We start from the raw sequence: 16,099 nt of genomic DNA on the forward strand, positions 1-16,099 counted from the left end.
GCTTGGCAGAAGCTTCTCGTGGGTCGGTTGATTTTCCCGGGTGTTTTCCGGGTTCTTACTCTACCATTTATACTGGCTGCCATATATCGCCTATCTTGTGCTGAAAATGGCGTTAAACCCTACAACAACAACATAGGAGAATCATTGGAACGATTGGGGGTGGATGGAGTTTGGTTAAATATTTCAGTGAAGTGCATCACTAGTTTATTCAATGATGTTGGCACAGTACTATTGATCAGCATGCGCATTACGTTGCATATTGGTGATCAAATCGAATGGCACGAACACAACAAAAGGAAATTAGTCGTCATGTCAGCATCCGTAACAAAAGGAATATGTTTAATTATATCCCCAAAATCATTTGTATGACCCATTCGATTGAGCTTTAATGAGCATTTGAATAACGAAGCATACTTTATACACGCGGACTTCACACACATATGTACTTACATCAACAGTTGCCCATGTGGAACACGCTTACTCTCGGGTTAGTGACAAATACATAACAAACGCTCATGTCAGTTCTCCGAGCTGGTTCTGTCTGTTCTTTGTTTGGAGCACCAGACAGATGTCCCCCCCCCCGCCCCATTTCCAAAAAACTAAAAAAGCATGTTATGTTTTTGTGTTTCCCCCTCAGATATGTAGTATGTTTTGTTTAAAGTAGAATTTTATATCAAAAATTTAGTCTTAGAATTTTTGATGGGGTATTTATGTTTCCTTAGTGTTATCTAAAGGGTTGTTCGTCCGAGCCTGGTTTTTTTTTCCACCTTGCTCGAAGTTCCTTCCCTTGAAATTTTGTGACCTTTGCTACAGGTCGCCTAGGTCTCAGTGTATGCTATATGTATTGGTGCTATATTATGCGTATGCTATATTAGATATATGTTTGAGACAGCAATTATAGATCCAATGTTCTTTTTCCCAGTTGTTTTCCTTTCTACTAATCTGGATTTAGAATCCGATGTATTTTATTATGTTTTATTCGGATTAAAAAGTTATGGTTTTTGAATTTTGACGATGGAACGGTGTACTATCTCATCTTATAAAAAAATTCCTATGGTTTTAATCGAGTGCTAATATGTGTCGTTCCTCGTGGTAGTTCTAGGAATATCAATAGATAGGTTACGCTCGACTCAAGGTCCACACTTCTTTATTTTCATTGTGTTTCTCCTGAGTCGAGTTAGGCCTCCTTTTACTGATTTATCTAAATATTTTATTTTTGAAAGAGCTGTATGGTTTAGAGATCGAAAAAGAAGTTAGTAAAATATTAACTGTGAATTAGCCCCTGTTTGTGTTTTATGTCTGTGTTTGGTCTGTTTGTGTTCCACATGGGGTATTTTTCAAAACTCTTTCATGGGCCTGTCCACTTCGCGTAGCGCCATGTGACTTAGCCCCATGATGTCATCGTTTTTACTTTCCCTATGTAGGTTCCCTGTATATTCCCTGTATCTTTGTATATTTTGTCTATAAGTTTTCTAAGTTAGGTAAGAATTGTATTTTAATTTTGGGTTGAAAGTATGTTTAGCTTAGCTGCAGAGAATTATTGGGCGCGCGGTGGAGCAGGATTCGGCTCGCATCTGTGTTATCGCTATCGGTATTACCGAATCTCTCCCCGGCCTCCCTCCTCAAAATCGTAGATATAGTATTTACAGCCATGGGTGCTTGTTTTCGAATATCCTGTTTTCTTATTTAAAAATCTTGTCCGCAGGATATCATAGTTGTTATTATGTAATCTATTATTTTTAAAACAGTTTTGTTATCATAATCCACATCTATATATAAAATATTATTTCTATGGATTTCTATTTCTTGCAAATTTCCATTATTACCATGATCCTATTAAATTTGCTTTTGTCGCATTGGGCCATCGTATGTAGTTTGGTGAAATTATCTTTTTACATAGCGGGCATTTTGGCATTGTCCTGATCTTACGACGTTTGATTGCTTCTTCGCCTGTAAACCAGGCGTTGTGTAGATACTTAAAAATGATGCTTTGTGTTTTTAAAGATCTTATTTTTTCCCAGTTTTTCCAAGTCTTGATTAAGTTTATCCCCCAGTTTTCCTGCTCTACTCTATATTTTATATATTTCGTTATTTCTTCTCTAATCAATGCATAACTTTCGCTTACTTTTAATTTCCATAATTCCGTTTTATCCCTGTATTTTAAAAGTATTTTTTAATATATTTGAATTTTCGTGGTACTTCTAATTTTTGGGTTCGATCAGCGGAACTTGTCGCGTTTGTTACGCGGGTTGCCTCTTGGAACTCATGCAATTATTTTTGCCATACACACCTGAGCCTAGTTTCCGGTTTGTGTGAACATTCGTTGCATTCAGACCTTATCCACCTTCTTGCATACGTTTAAAGCTATTAACCTTCCACTTGATTTGTATAAGATCATTCGGTTAACTTTGGCCCTAGCTACTTCCTTGAATGAAATTTTAGCTTGTTATCCACCCACTTGATTCTGAAAAAGCAAGCCGATTACCCTGGCCTTGTCCACTTTTTTTCAATAACATTTTAAATTACTAACCTCCCATTTGTTTCCGATAAAGTTTAAAAACTATAGTCAGTAAATGTTGGAATACTTTTCGCGACATGAAATGTTTTAAGAAGAACAAGAGCACCTCGAAAGAACTGACAATGTAATGACCGAAATGAACAAATAACGCAAGATCGTTTCTTTCCTTTCTAAAAAATAACTGATGAATGTTGAAACCATCTCCGATATTCTAGGGCAATATCAACTTTTCATGATGGCCAACGGTGCGACCATATTGGCTGCATATTGGGCATCATTTTTATTTAAGACCGAGTGAACATCGTCTTTTGGCAAAAACCCTCTGTCGATATAACCATCAATTCAGGAAGCGCAGTGGTAAGATTCTCAAGTTGGCCGTCCTAGCGGCCATACTGGATGCAATTTCGGCACCAGTTAATTCAGGACTACATCATATGGGCTTTCGACAACGCACAGTTCACTACAAGTGGGTGGGTATGATCGTGAATAAATGGCTGAATATTATAATAACAGTGATGCCCAATTTGTTTCAGTTAAGTGATACGAGCCATTTAGCAGTGAGTGTGTGAAAGAATAATTTAGAACAAAAACAATTCCATATCTTTTTGTCCACAAAATTTGTTGCAGTGTACAGCAATATGGTGTTGTATGTAGAGAAAATGAAATGCCACTAACGGTAATGAATAATCCTTTTAGTGGCAAGAAGTGGAGTTTTAACAAAACTTTGAGAAATTGAGCATGAATTATTTTTCTGCGCATGCTGCTTACAAATAAAATGGAATCTATTTAGTCCTGAACAACCTGGACAGTTCTTCCTAAAAATGTGTGAAGGCTTGTATTGGTCATATGCAGCATTTTATGATGAGGACAACAACACACTAAAAACAACATTTTAGTCCCATACTTTATGATGTTCCCCCAAATCAAGAGTCTGGAATAATCATTATTCACTGCTAACTCCTTCTGTACATGCTGAACAATCTATTGTAAATCATTTTTCTAATTTTAGTAATGAATGATTTTTGAGTTTAAAATTCCAACCACATTCTTTGAATCCAAATAATGAGTTCGCGGCAAAATGTAACGAACACAAGGAGTATAGTTATTGCTCGTTGTGCTGATGGAATAACCCACTTAATCCAGGACGAAAGTTTCTGTACTGTTATATCGTCCTGTTTCAGTTTCAGAGGTAAAAATAGGTCGGAAGCATACTCCTCCACTTTGGCTGCGACCGACATCTTCTCAGTGTTTATGCGCGGGCTTCCTTCTGGTTTTGAGCGGTGTAGTGTGTGTGGCTGTAGACACACCCTGCTGCTCACGAGGGCGTGGTCAGAGTCGCAGTCTGCATTGTGGTAGGTTCTGGTGGAGAGGACGCTGTTAAGGGCAGAGCGCCTGGTGATGACAAGTCGAGCTGGTGCCAGCGATGAGACCTGGCGTGTTTCCATGACACTTTGTGTTGTGGCTTACACTTGAATAAGGTGTTTATGACACACAGGTCATGGTAGGTGCACAACTTTAGCAGTCTCTGGCCGTTTTCGTTGGTCTTTCTAGTGCCATGATGTCCGAGGCAGGTAGGCCATAACTCGTGGTCCGCACCTACTCTGGCATTTAAGTCGCCACGGAGGAATAGTGGAACGTATTATATATATATATATATATATATATATATATATATATATATATATATATATATATATATATATATATATATATATATATATATATATATATATATATATATATATATATATATATATATAAATTTATATATATTTATATATATATATATATATATATATATATATATATATATATATATATATATATATATATATATATATATATATATATACCAAAATTTTTACTGGTGAATTCAGCCAAGGTAATGGCTATGTTCATTGCTAGTTGGGTCTGGTGGCCATCTGTGTTGCTGCCACCGACCTTAAGCGATACTTTACGTTATTTCCATATTTCCACCTGGGGTTCTTCAGCGTGATTCCAATGGTCAGCCAGCCTGGATTGCCCCACTGACGCAGGCATGATCGAATTTCGGGTGTGATCATGACTGCTTGATTAAATGGACGCAAAACGAGGTGTCATTTTGCTGGCAAGGCTAGCATAACGAGACTGCCGAGCGGGGTCAAGTCCGCTGGCGTATAATAACCAAAGAGTTGCAAGAATTCTCCCGATAACATCCAAGTCTTGATGGAAATGAACTCGAGGAGTTAGCCGATTCTGAGAGTGCGAACACAAGGGACGCATAAAGATTCCAGTTGGTTAAGAAGCCCATGCCCAAATGTACGAAATTCTGGGATGTACAGAGGTCTGAACTTCCGAGTTCATGAAAAAGCATGGATGATCTAGCAAAGAAGGAAGACTGTTCCGCATTGAAGTAGGATAGAACTTGCCATATGTTTCTTTAAGATGCTGCCCAGGTACGCTGCTGTCGATGTAGATGACGACTCCCGGAACGGGAGAAGGCGGAGTCTCTAGTGTGAGTGAAACCCCAAGGGTTGGTGAGGACAGAAGGGAAGAACGGCGAGTTCATATCGGTGTGGCGATAAACGTGGAAACTATCAATAGACGGGGTGGATAGGGACGTGGAAGTATACATCAGTCAGACCGAGACTAACGGCATACTCTCTCCGTCTGACGGGGAGGCGAAATGACATCACCTTCCCCGTCTTGAATATGGTGAGGAGACTACAGTCGATGATGGGCCTCCACCTGCTGTTTGCATGCCAAAATCAAGTCTTGAGTAACTCTTGGAGAACGTGTACTTAGCACACGAAGCCCCTTCGAATGACCGGGATCAACCCCCACCCCAATCTGAGGGAACATAGAGATCCAGTGAGCTCAAATCGATTTCATCCAGCCACTGTACCATTGCATGATAGGTTCGATGTGACTGAACATCCAAGTATCAATGACTCATCACCCTTACTGTGCACCGGTTTATCTGGATCAGCTTCAAGCTCAGCATAAGTCAATTGGGTGGTCTTGATGATTCCGCTCTGTCGTATATGTGCAAGACACGAGCTCTCCCATTGAGTATAAGCTGCGAGTACTCTAACTTCCTTGAGTATAAGATAAGAGTACTCTAATATCCGGCATCGCCTGCCGGCCTTGTCGTCTTTTTGCTGCACTGTCGGCATCACCTCACTGTCTGCCTTTCTATTACTGCCGATATCTTCGGCCTTTCCCGTACTGTCGGCATCTACGCACTATCGGCCTATCCAGGACTGCCGGTCTTTCCACAACTGTCGCTGCACATATATCGGTTCGGCACCCACCTGTGCCAGCCGATCCAAAGCCGTAGCTGAACCGGCAGATTTCTCATTGAAATCGCCGGTGAAATAATGATGTGTTGCCGACTCCCCAGCTAGATGGACAGATCTATTTCTAAGATTCCCGTAAACATTGTGTAGCTGACCCATTCCGGCCAAGAGGTCTCCTTGCTGGGATAGCTGGAATACTGGTAATGTCGGAGTGACTGCTGGTGTCGGCTGGACTGCTGATGTTATTATTATTATTATTATTATTATTATTATTATTATTATTATTATTGTTGTTGTTGTTGTTGTTGTTGTCGTTGTTGTTGTTGTTGTTGTTACTATATGGGTCCAGCTGATCAATCGTAAATCTCATGCACCCCGACTTACCGGCCCGAAGGCCATGCTGATATATGTGGAGGCTTACCCCATCTGGGTTGCCTATAAATAGGAAATATTCTACTAATGTTTTGCTCATACTGAAGAGAGTGCTCACACATGCCAAGCCCTGGCCAGGAAAAAGCGTAATCCAAGTGGACAAAAAGAGTAATCTGAGCAGAAAAAGAGTAATCCACATATAACATGATAAACATATGTACAAAATGATTTATTGATCTCTCTGGACTTTTAACATCAATTGTTGCTTTAAGTTTTCATATATAGTACTTTGAGCTTTAAAAAGCAACAGACTTTCATATTGCACTTCAAAACACTTTGTACCAGCTGAGACTACGAACGTTTTGCACACCAATAGAGCACTAAGTGCTGGGTTACAGAGCCTGGATCTGAATTCAGTTTTATTTTTGTTAGCAATACTGAACAATTTCTCACAGTCAGCATTAGAATGGTAAAGAACCAATATTCATTTCATAACCTGACAAAGAAGAGGAAATTTATAGCTTCCAATTACTGGGTCCTCGCTTGGCGTTCAGCATTAGGAGGTTAGTGTTAGGACTGGTCGGCCTGGTGTCAGGATAATGTGACTGGGTGGGACATCATGCTACATGTCTGCGGCATGATGCCCCAGTGCTAGACATCACTATAAACTGCCACATTGCAGACATCGTAGCGATATGACTGAAAAATTGTTAAAGCTACGTTAAAAATCAAAATCACATCACATCACATCAATTACTGGGTCTTTTAGCTTGGAAATAAGATGAAAATAATCAAATCTGTTCGCATGAAGTACATTGTCAGGTAGAGTGCCAACTTGATTATTCGACTGCTGTACCGATTGATGCATCTTATCCGGCAATGGATTGTTCCCATTCTTTATCCTATCCATCCCCTGACGAAACGCTATGATTCATGCGAAGAAATTTAGCCGGGGGGTCTCCAGCAATACCCTCACAAGGCTTGCCACTGAGACTGATTTGGGGTCGAGACTAAGGATGTCAGAGGTATCCTGTCGTGATCTGGATCGTCTCTCTTTCCCCTTTCGGGGCCCCGAGTGGCCGAGTGGTCTAAAGCGCTCTTCGTTACGGATCACTGCCATCTCACCTCTGTCTGCGTGGGTTCGAGTCTCAGATTCGGCTAATGTGGGTATGTGAGAAAGCTTGCCAGTAGCTTCTCGTGGGTCGGTGGTTCTTTCCGGGGTTTTCCAGGGTTCTTCCTCCACCATTAATACTGGCCGCCATGTATAGCCTATCGTGTACTGAAAAATGGCGTTAAACCCTACAACAACAACAACATTCCCCTTTCTGCTTTCTGACGTACAGCAGAGCGTGTGTTGTCCGACCAAACACTGCGTATTTAGCTCCTTCCCTTCAATGCCGAACAGGGTGATCTTTGTGCACGTGCATGTCTTGCGTGTAGTAAACATTCCTCCTGAAACGACACAAGATGAGAGAAAACAAAGCATAGATCAGCAAATTAGTTAATAACTAGCTAATAATATTAATCATCTAACTATTAAGAGCTCCGTAGCGGATGGAGGAAGTGAATAAAGTCAAATGTATGCTAACCCGTAATGACCTTGTGAAAGGTCGACGACTGTGTGATGGGACGGTGGTACAACAAGATGAAGTCCCAACAAGTGACAAAAGTCTCAAAATACACCACTCCTTCGATAACTCGCGCCCTGATAAATCGCGAACCCGCTTATAACGCGGGGTCAGGCGTGGATCTGATTTTTAAATCAGAAAATAGCCAAAAACTGCCCTATTCATTGAACTTGAAGAAAATCGCGATCAAAATTGGTAACGGAAACAATGATATATCGCTCGTTTTATCGTTGAAAACGGTAGATAGGACCCGAAAATTTTAATCAACATTATGAAATATCAACTTTTAAAAAGTCATAAAGTTATAAAATTTGTTACATTTTCTTTTCAAACAACATTCTTAACACACAGTAATTAACGATATTAAAGGAAATTTCGATCAATGAAAATATAACTTACGCCGAGTGGAGGCAGTACTTTAATAAATAAATACCAATGAAATATTTTTTTATTAACTGAAATTTGTGTTCTAGTTCTATATTTTAGTTCCTTTTAAGTGTAATCATCATAAGTGCAACGTGTCCTCTTGTAATTAAACGTAAAACGTGTCAGTCTACCTAACAGCTATGTCCGCGAGCTTTTTCATTTAGTCTCTCAAACTCCTCCTTTTTCTTTCTGTTTTCTCTTTTCTTTATTTCCTTAGACCGCCTTTCTTTTATCTTCTTCACTTCTTCTTCCAGCACTTTTCTCATTAGTTCTTCTGCTTTCTTTATCTGGCCCAGCCACCACCTTAAAAAAGACCAATCTGTGAAATTCAATATATCAAAAAACCTAACTTTCATCACGTTATCAATGACCTTCTTCAGTGTTCCCACTCTTACATACTAAGGGTGAATGAAACCTCTTAATATCTTCAGTTCTTCCTCTATTATGTCTTTCACAAGATCCATGGCTACTTTTAGGCTTGTCACTTGTCTTGTTACAAAGTCTTTTGTAACTGGATACCTCCATTCCTTCTCAAGCCTTTCCGCTATATAGGCGGCATCCACCATCCAGTACCAACTGTCCTTCAATTTGTTGAATAAAGCTATTGTCATCTTCTTCTTTTGTTATTCCGTAGAATGGCGCGAACGACTTACTAACTTACTTAGTTGGATTAAAGTTGTTTTGGTCCTCTCGGACATGTGCGACTGTTTTATGTAAGCACGGCGTGCTTGTTAATTACTCCTGGTTGAAGGAAGGAGAGCCACATCCCCCAGGCTTTTATGTGTTCATAGAACACTTATTATTCATAATTAGGCCGTAAGATTGAGGTACAGATTAGTTCCTAGCGATCTGAATGTATGGCCGTAGAGAATGGGATTGGACCCAGCACGCACTCACTTAAGTTGCAATGTTTGCTGAATGTGACGAGTGGGATTTGACCCAACACGCACTCGTGTATACTGCTATTTTGGGCGTGCACTGCACGCATGGTGTTTTGATGTCCGGCCGTGGCAAAGGAGGAGTGGTTTATGGGTTGGGAGGCGGTTTCGTGGCACGGTTAGGCGTTTCCAGACTCCAGGGTATCTTGTCTAAAGTGTCGTCCTGCATAATTCATAGGGTAACTCTGTCCTGTTTAGAGATGGTTAGAGATAGATACCTAGGTTGACAGCAATAGGTTATTGATATTGCCACCTTGTGTGGCGGGCCCTGATGGTCTTAAGTGTTGAGACCACCTTAGTTGGTATGAGTGTTTTGGGATCTTAGCGGTCTATCAGTGCTCTTTGTGTTGCAGCCTTGTGCTGCTGGATCTGATGGTCTTTGGAGTTCAGACCACCTTATGCTTGTTAATTTGGGGTTATATTTCCTAAGTCTGAGTTTTGTTTTGCAGCCTTGTGCTGCTGGACCTGATGGTCTTTGGAGTTGATACCACTTTATTTGTGATAATTTGGGGTCTTTTGTTCCTAAAAACTGTTTGAGTTGAGCCACTTAATGTGGGCGGTCCTGATGGTCTGGTTTCAAGACCACCTTATATGATCTAGTTTTGGTGTCCTGTGAATAATTCCAGGTATTTGTATGGCTGTCATCTAGGTTGAGTGAGTGAATCGATTTAGTACGAATGCAGGATGTTAAGATGTTCTTTAAGAAGAGAGAGAAAAAATATAAAATAATATTTTTTAATTTTATTTTATATATATATATATATATATATATATATATATATATATATATATATATATATATATATATATATATATATATATATATATATATATATATATATATATATATATATATATATATATATACTTTTTTTAATTTTTTTTAAGTTTGAGGTCCCATTTTTAATTAATCAGATATTTAGAATTTCAGGCTAGATATGTTTTTAAGTTCCAGACGGGTGTCATTGCCGAACTTTCGGGTCTTACGCTCAAAGACACCTGTTCTGGTTCATCCCTAGTGAATTAGACTGTTTTTACTATATTTTTAAGTTTGATTTTAATTTAGTATGTTTTTAATTGGATTATTATTTAATTTTTGTTTTACTTGATAATACTTTGTTTGCTATTTATTGTTGAAATTGAGATATTTGGAATTTCAGGCTAGATATATTTTTGTTCCAGATTGGTGTCTTTGCCGAGCTTTTGGGTCTTGTTTACGCTCAAAGACACCTGTTCTGGCTCATCCCTAGTGAATTAGACTGTTTTTACTATATTTTTAAGTTTGAGATGCTATTTTTAATTAGTCAGTTTTTATTTTAATTTAGTGTGATTTTATTTGGATTATAATTTCAGGCTAGATATGTTTTTAAGTTCCAGACGGGTGTCATTGCCGAACTTTCGGGTCTTACGCTCAAAGACACCTGTTCTGGTTCATCCCTAGTGAATTAGACTGTTTTTACTATATTTTTAAGTTTGATTTTAATTTAGTATGTTTTTAATTGGATTATAATTTAATTTTTGTTTTACCTGATATTACTTTGTTTGCTATTTATTGTTGAAACTGAGATATTTGAAAATTCAGGCTAGATATATTTTTGTTCCAGATTGGTGTCTTTGCCGAGATTTCGGGTCTTGTGGACGCTCAAAGACACTTGATCTGGGTCCTCTAGTTAATAAGCCTGATTTCCTAAACTACTGATGGATTTTTAATTGTATTATGGCCGATATTGATTTAAGTTTATATTTTTTTAATTAAATTTGATTCGTGAATGAAACTTATGATGTTTTCGAATGTTTGGTCAGTATTGGGATTTGTATTCATCAAGAATTCTGGGTAAGTGACTTTATATTTCTCAAGCACGGCTGTGAAGGAAAACATCCCTTACATTCAATTCACATATTATTTACTATCCACACAGAGGTGAGGAGCAAAAAAACTAACCACAAATATATTATCCACACACGAGAAGGAGAAAAAACAAGCCCTTACTATACTATCAATAACCAAACTATACTATCCACACACGAGGAGAGAAAAACTAACCACTAATATACTATCCACACACGGGAAGGAGCAAAAAAATACATCACACATATACTATCCACACACGGAAAAAGAACAAAACTAACAACAAATATACTATCCACACACGGGAAGGAGCAAAAAAATCAAACTCATAATATACTATCAACAACCACAATATACCATCCACACACGGTAAGGAAAATAACCCAAATATATCATCCACACAAGGGAAGGGAAAAAACACACTCTACTATTTGCACAAACGTACGCGAACGTTTACAAACCCCAGAAATCTACTATCCACACAAGCATATGCTCACTTATACAAACACACTACTATCCACATAAACGTACGTGATCTCATACAAACACACACAAACACCACACACACACACACACACACACACACACACAATAACATCAGTAAAGGAGTGAGTGTTCATAATTACAATGCTCCACATTCACACAAATTGGCAAATTGAATAGTCTCTTTTCTAAAGATTTAGTTAGCCCTGACAAGGTTTTTTTTTAAAAATAAAACTTTAGTTGTTTCATCGTTCGTCTCCTATCTTGCACCCGGGGATGTTGTGGCAACCGTGCTTGGAGCTCCAACTCCAAATCCCAATCCTCTGTACGAGACACAGCGAACACTGGCGGTAGTTTATTTTATTGTTACCGGCTGGACATGGCAAATTGGCCTCATCAGGAGGAGTATGTCTTTCTCCTTCTCCTTATCTTCTTTCTTCTTTTCCTCATCTTCCAACTTCATTTCTTCTTCGTACTCCATGGTTAGCTCGTCTATAATAAGCCTATCATTCTCCAGGTGCATTTGGAGCTCTAAGAGTTTTGAAATCCTGCTACTCGTTTTCTTCGCAGTTGACTGGTCAACGATGGGTAGCCAAACTGAGAAGCATTCCCTTTATATTTGTCAAGCACGGACGTGAAGGAAAACATCATATGTTACAAAAACTTACATTGATCATATCATTACCCCCAATAAACATGGATCGCTCAGACCTAAACGAAACACTCACTTTTTACTTATAAACACTAACTACAAACACAAACACATAGAGATTATATTTTGACAAGCTACGGAAACAAAGTGCTTATAGACACAATTCGAACAAAGTCAAACAAACGAAGTGCTTATAAAAACGCTTCTATTTTGTAACTTACTAACATACCATTGGCAACAAAATTAGTATCTCTTTCTAAAGTATTGGGTAGCCCTGATAAGGGAGGTTTTTGTGGACGACTAGTGATGACAATCATTTATTGTCTAAGATTGCGTCCCCGTCTGGCGGCAGGTTTTCCGACAGGATAGGGTCTCCTTCTTCGGAAAGAGAAGGAGAACTCTTTGGTGTCCACACGACAGTCGACAAATCCTCTGTCTGGTTCCTGGTTTTGCTGTTGCTGCTGCTGCTCTCTCTCTCTCTCTCTCTCTCTCTCTCTCTCTCTGCTCTCTCTCTCTCTCTCTCTCTCTCTCTCTCTCTGCTGTTTCTGAAGTCTGTGCTTCTCCATCCATTCTTCCTTTTCTTACTTGATTTCCTCTCTGAAGAGATCTTTTATCAGGTCTTCAGTCACTTTCAAGATTCTGACATTCTCTATTTCTACAGGTTTGGGAATCAAGCTTTGCCTGACACGATGTAAATTTACGTAAGCTTCGTTCAGCTTGGCTAGTCTTGAGAACATCTTCATAGGAGGATGAGTCAATAATGGATGGTCAGAATGGAGACTATCTCGCTTTATATGGTTCAAGCGCGGACGCGATAGAAAAGATCCCTACACTGTTTAGTGTTGAAACGCTAGGATAGTTTGATTTGAGGGTGAGAGATAGAGAGAAGTCAAAGAACAAAGGATTTTTAGTTGGGTTCCATTGAAGGCTTTGTTCTCGACGATACCAAGGATTAAACTCTTGGGTAACTGTCCTTGGAACAGATGATCTTCAATCATGGATCGCTGGTTAGCTGGAATGGTGAAGGTTTTCACTTCTACGGGTCGTATCGGATACTTGGCAGTCGTTCTGCTCAACGCGTGACTGATGTCGTTTCACACTTTAGGTAACATTTCCACGCGTTGTACGTAGAGTCTGGCTTCTTCGACTTTGGTTTTGAAAGCGACAATTTCAGTCATAAAATGGAAAGCGGCACTGCTTTGATTCAGTCTCAGACGGACATCCACGCCGTTCAGCAAATACTTCTCTTGCAACCACATGTCCAAATGCAAACGATCCATGAGTTCTAAACTACGTCCTTGCGGAATTTTCTTTTGTCGTTCGTTGAATCCCATATTTTGGTCTGGATGATCTTTTGTAATCAAATTGGTGCCATCGAATTTTCCTGCTGTGTCAGGTTTCCATACCACACAAGAATCTAGATTGTTGTTCTTGGCTTCTTTTTCGTATGTCAAGAGATTTCAATGTACGCTCGGTAATGGTAAGTATCCATGCTACTACTGATCAGTTTGTTATTCAAGTACAAATCCACTGAGCTGGACAAGGAATGCGTGAAATCTATTTCCTCTTTGTCTATAAAACCTACCTTCGGACTGAGAACTTTGACTTTCAGGTACAAGTAACTGCTATTCAGATCAAAGTAATCTTCGGGCAGTCCTTTGATTTCAAACTCGATTGAGACTGGTTCTGAGTCCTTGACAGAGGAAACGGGAAGAAATTCGACCCATCTGGATTCTAGCATCGTCATCAGGGTGGGCGGCATGGCAAATGGATCTAGTTCCGTCTTGGAACAGGCACAAGACCCTCGGTGCATCATTTTCTTTCTTTTTTCTCTCTGTTTCGTTTTTAATCAAAAACGTCTAAGTCTCAGACTTCTTTTTTAAATCTTTCTAGCTTTATGAGTATGGAGACTTCTGAAGGGGTGTTTTCTTTGTCGTCTCTTTCTGCCTTGTCCATGCTATGGCGTCAGAGAAGCAGGAATGCCTGACTCGACAGAGCCCAGTGCATTTATAAGCGTTTCTTGTCGGCCCAAATGTCTTTACAAGACATTTTTGCCTGCTCAAGAAAGCTTCATTAAGGTTTTGTTTGTCGATGATGTCATTTTGGAGGAATTCTTTGCCTTGCATCAATGCGGTGTCTTTCAAGGCGTGCAGTCCGCGTATCACCATCGGCTTCAACACGGGTACCGCTGAACGAAAGGCTGATTTCTGCATATCTCCTAAACCAAGTCCTCGCTGTGGAGCGACGCCTCGGTATACTGGATACATGACTTACAATTCGTTAGAGAATCGTTTTTCAAAAATGGCATTTCACCATGACTTTCCCATTTGTGAATGAATATTTTGTCCTAGATCTCCTTTTATAGCAAAGTTGATAGTGTCAAAATACGACTTACTGACTGGCAAATAGTGAGAATGTACAAATTCGTGGTGAACGTGATAGGTGTTTCAACCTTCCTCGTCAGCGTTCGTAACAGAATGCACTATGAAAGGAATGTCACGCAGTAACGTCACGGAGGTGTGTCCCACCACGTTGCACTCCACTACATTGGAGTACACAAAGATCAAATTCAGTCCTTGGTTCAGTTCTACCCGGGAATTAAAATACTTCGCAAAACTCAAGTTGTCGTAAATGGGTGGTATCGGGTTGCCCCTGAGTATCTTTATGTTCCCACCCAAAATGTCAAACAATTCAGGACAAAATGTAATGCTCAACATTTTACTCTCCGAAAATTTCATTATCAGGCGACGAGCTACTTTATGGTACTCAGTCTTAACACTTTTGTTTACTCCGTTCAGGGCTATGTCAAATGCTGCATTGAACCTGTCAGCAATCGTGTTCACCAGATATTGACCACTAAAATAATAGCCTGGTAAAATGTTCATATTACAGATGTACAGAGTATGACTACCGCGCACTGGTTGTTTATTAGCGCCATCTACAGTTTGGATTTTATTCAAGTGCACTTGCACTTGCTCGTCATGAACTTCGACCTGGAAGGTGTTTTGAGTTTCAGTGAATTTTTTTTATTTGTGTCGGGTGAATCATTTCCACCAAAGCCACTTCACAATGGGCTTCGTGATCTAATTGGATGGCCTGAGGTAATTTGGCCGTGTAACAACACAAAGTGTTATTGGGAAACACCTCCATGGAACTGTCACTGGCTAAGGTTAAGTAAAATTGGTTCTTGTTGTTCATAGTTCCAGAGTTCTGCTGTCAGAGGGGTCACTGCAAATGACAGGAGTGTCTCCGTCCAAAATGTTGTTCTTGTTGGAATGGTGACTGATGTTGGACGCAAGGCCTCCGTTGTTCCTGTTCGAGGAGTATTTCAGGGAAGGATTGGGAAGAAGGTAACCGATGAAACTGTTCAATAAAATGGTCCACAATTGCTTGTCTCCTTGTTGCAAACTCAAATTGGCAATGGCAGCACCGACGATACAATTCACCATAAAGATTTGACAGAAAAAGACGATTTGCGTTTTAGGTACACGTTCTCCACACCACACCCACAAGAGTTGCTTTGTAAATCTTGCAGAGAAGAAATGGGTGAAAGAGTGCTCACTGCAGTGGTAACGGTAGCTGAGGCTGTGTGGTAGGTCATGATGATCACTTCTTTTTATAGTCGATGACTTGCAAATGGTTGATCCAAGAATCAAAACTTGGTGGATATCCTTTCCAACGTACTTTGACTTCTTTGACACGTGGTTTTCCCACTTTACGGGTTCTTCGTTCAAGAATGATTTCGATGTCGTACACGTCGTCTTCTTGTTTGGTGACGCGTTGTAACTCGAGCAAGTAAAACGTTCCTTTTAACACTACCCCGTTCATGTCTTCCAATTTATAGAACGTAGGATGACGGTCACGCACTCGTTCAGTGACACGAAACAATTCGGTGGTCCAGTTGGGTAAGTTATCTTTGCCGAAAGTGCATTTCGTTTTGCTAGTGCGCACCCAA

This window comes from Sinohyriopsis cumingii, chromosome 12 (genome assembly GCF_028554795.1).
Source record: "Sinohyriopsis cumingii isolate HCF-2022 chromosome 12, ASM2855479v2, whole genome shotgun sequence".
In the NCBI taxonomy this organism is placed as follows: domain Eukaryota; kingdom Metazoa; phylum Mollusca; class Bivalvia; order Unionida; family Unionidae; genus Sinohyriopsis; species Sinohyriopsis cumingii.